Source organism: Lathyrus oleraceus, chromosome 5 (assembly GCF_024323335.1).
Source record: "Lathyrus oleraceus cultivar Zhongwan6 chromosome 5, CAAS_Psat_ZW6_1.0, whole genome shotgun sequence".
NCBI classification, from domain to species: Eukaryota; Viridiplantae; Streptophyta; class Magnoliopsida; order Fabales; family Fabaceae; genus Lathyrus; species Lathyrus oleraceus.
In genome coordinates this window covers 502,845,400-502,848,321 of record NC_066583.1, presented here as the reverse complement: position 1 = coordinate 502,848,321, position 2,922 = coordinate 502,845,400, and the positions used below count along the sequence as shown (strand labels likewise).

Sequence of the window (2,922 nt, the reverse complement as noted above, 5' to 3'; positions counted from 1 at the left end):
AAATAGATTTTAAAACTATTTTCGGACGCGTTTATAAGTTTAGAGTCTGGTTCGCGAAAACCTCTTTTGGTTAAGAAATCCAGGTTAAAATACTTTTCAACTTAGTCAAGATTCTATATTTCTTAAAAATAGGTTTACTACTCTAACGCAATGCGCGTCTTTTTATAAGTGACAATAAAAGGGTTTGATTAGGGAGTACAGCTCGGTTCTGAATACGCGAAAGCGACAGTTCCTGTTAAATTAGTTCTTTTCAAAGTAGGAAACACTGCCCATAAGTAGTTCTATTAGCAAGTACTTGGATTATCAATTGATTATGTGAATTACATTCGACCCTGTCTTTATTAATTGAACTTTATTCAGCACCTTAATTTTCATTGCACACTCTAAAAACACCTATTTCGATTGCCTTAGATAAACACCATAACAATAGATAACGATAGATTGACACTTGGTCTCTGTGGATTCGACAATCTTTTATATTACTCTGACGCGTTCGTATACTTGCGAAAAGTATGCATCAAGTTTTTAGCGCCGTTGTCGGGGACCAATTTCGTCAAATTTCATTTCCCTGTTGTTATATCGTTTAGACTTAGGCTATTTCCCGCCGGTCAATGCGAAAAGCTCGCAGCACCGGAAGCTTAGTATACCCTCTAGCAGAACCTGAACGTTACGCTCGCGCACGTTTATTCTTTCATAGAATTAGGAGAGCTATGGCCGAAGATCAAAACCAAAGACCTCTTAAGGACTTCGCCCAACCATCTAACGAAGAACCTAGTTCTAGTATAGTAAACCCAACCATACCAGCTAATAATTTCGAACTTAAACCTTCCCTGTTGCAACTAGTGCAACAGAGACAATTTGCAGGTCTCGCTACCGAGAACCCAAACCAACATTTAAAAATATTTCTTCAATTAGCAGACACTTTTAAAACCAATGGAGCTTCTCCTGAGGCAATACGTTTAAGATTATTCCCTATTTCCCTCAGAGATAAAACCCTATCATGGTTAGATTCCCTTCCACCCAACTCCATTACGATATGGGAAAACCTTAGAAGAGTTTTCCTTGCTAGATACTTTCCCCCAAGTAAAATCGTCGTTCTTCGAAACCATATAACTAGATTTACCCAGAACCAAGGAGAATCGCTGTTCGAAGCTTGGGAGAGATATAAAGAGTTGTTAAGAGCATGCCCACATCATGGTTTAGAAAATTGGTTAATCATTCAAACCTTCTATAATGGACTTCACTATAAAACTAAGATGACCATCGACGCTGCCGCAGGCGGTGCTCTAATGAACAAACCTTATCCTGAAGCTAGTGCCCTCATCGAAGATATGGCTCAAAACCATCAATCATGGGGAGTCAAACGAGCGACAGTTGAGAAGAAAGAAGCCCAATGAGGGGTGCATGAACTAAGCTCTATAGACATGATGCAAGCTAAAATGGACGCATTAGCCCTTAAGGTCGAGCATATGTGCATAAACCCGAATACTGTAGTCACAGTTTCATCGGATTGTGAGATATGTGGAACCAAATGACACCAATCTGCAGAATGCAGTCTATTAAACGAAACCTACTCTAAGCAAGTGAACTACACCCAAGGGAACCCATATTCGAATACCTATAACCCTGGATGGAGGAATCACCCGAACTTCTCCTATAAAAACAATAACCGTATCCAAAATAATGCACCTCCGAGACCTAGTTATCAAGCCCCAAGATCAAATCAACCTATGCAACTTGTGCCACCAAAGCCGAGCCTTGAGAAAATTATGGAAAATTTTATCACCGCTCAAACCCAACAAAACAAGGAGTTCATGAACCAAAACATTCATGTTAACAAATTGATTACTCAGTTAGGAACCAAGGTTTGTTTAAATAGTTACTCATACCAAGATGCTTGAAACCCAGATCTCTCAGGTAGCTTTAAACCAAGCCCCTCAGACTACACCTGGAGGACAGTTCCCTGGATAACCTCAACAAAATCCGAGAGGACAAGCCAATGCCATTACCCTACGAAGTGGGAACGCTTATGATGAGCCACCTAACCCTAGATTGAGTGAACCCAAAACTTCTAAGGGATATACCAAACCCCCGGACGAAGTAAAGGAACCAGAGGAATCTGAAAACCAGGAAGGTCAAGAAAAAGGAGAAGAACCTAAAGATAAAACTTACGTACCACCCCCGCCATATAAACCACCTATACAATATCCGTAAAGACTCAAACAAACCCAGATCAATAACCAGTATCAAAAATTTATTAAAGTTATAGAAAAACTTCATGTAGAAATCCCTTTCACAAAAGCCATCACCCAAATACCTTCTTATGCAAAGTTTCTCAAAGACATCCTTACCAACAAACATAGACTAGACGATCCGAAGCCCTTGGAATGTAATGCCATTTCCGAGAACAAATTAGCCAAAAAAGATAAAGATCCTGGAAATTTCTCCATTCCTTGTCTTTTGGGTAGTCATGTCATCGAAAAAGCTTTTCTAGACTTAGGAGCTAGTGTGAGCTTAATGCCTTTAGCAGTTTGTGAGAGGTTAAACTTAGGAGAATTACAACCCACTAAGATGTCGCTTCAATTAGCCGATAGATCTGTTAAGTAGATAGGCATTTTAGAAGATGTTCCCGTTAGGATAGATCAGTTATTTATCCCTACTGATTTTATTGTCATGGACATCAAAGAGGACAATGATATACCAATCCTTCTAGGTAGACCATTCTTATCACCTGCAGGAGCCATAATAGATGTCAAGAGAGGAAAGTTGACCTTTGAAGTAGGTGACGAGAAAATAGAATTTATACTTTCGATATTTCTTATGGCACCTGTGATGGGAGACGCGTGTTATGCCTTAGATATCATTGATGAATGCGTTAGGGAATTAGAACAAGAAGAAATCATAAAAACAATTAAGTTACCA

General features: G+C 39.3%; 1 non-coding gene across 1 annotated transcript; it reads right to left on the bottom strand.

Annotated features, from left to right (window-relative positions):
* Positions 1-1,094: 1,094 nt before the first annotated feature.
* On the bottom strand, positions 1,095-1,201 carry LOC127090248 (small nucleolar RNA R71). The gene has a single exon (XR_007791774.1). It is a non-coding gene; the product is annotated as a small nucleolar RNA R71 (small nucleolar RNA).
* Positions 1,202-2,922: the final 1,721 nt, after the last annotated feature.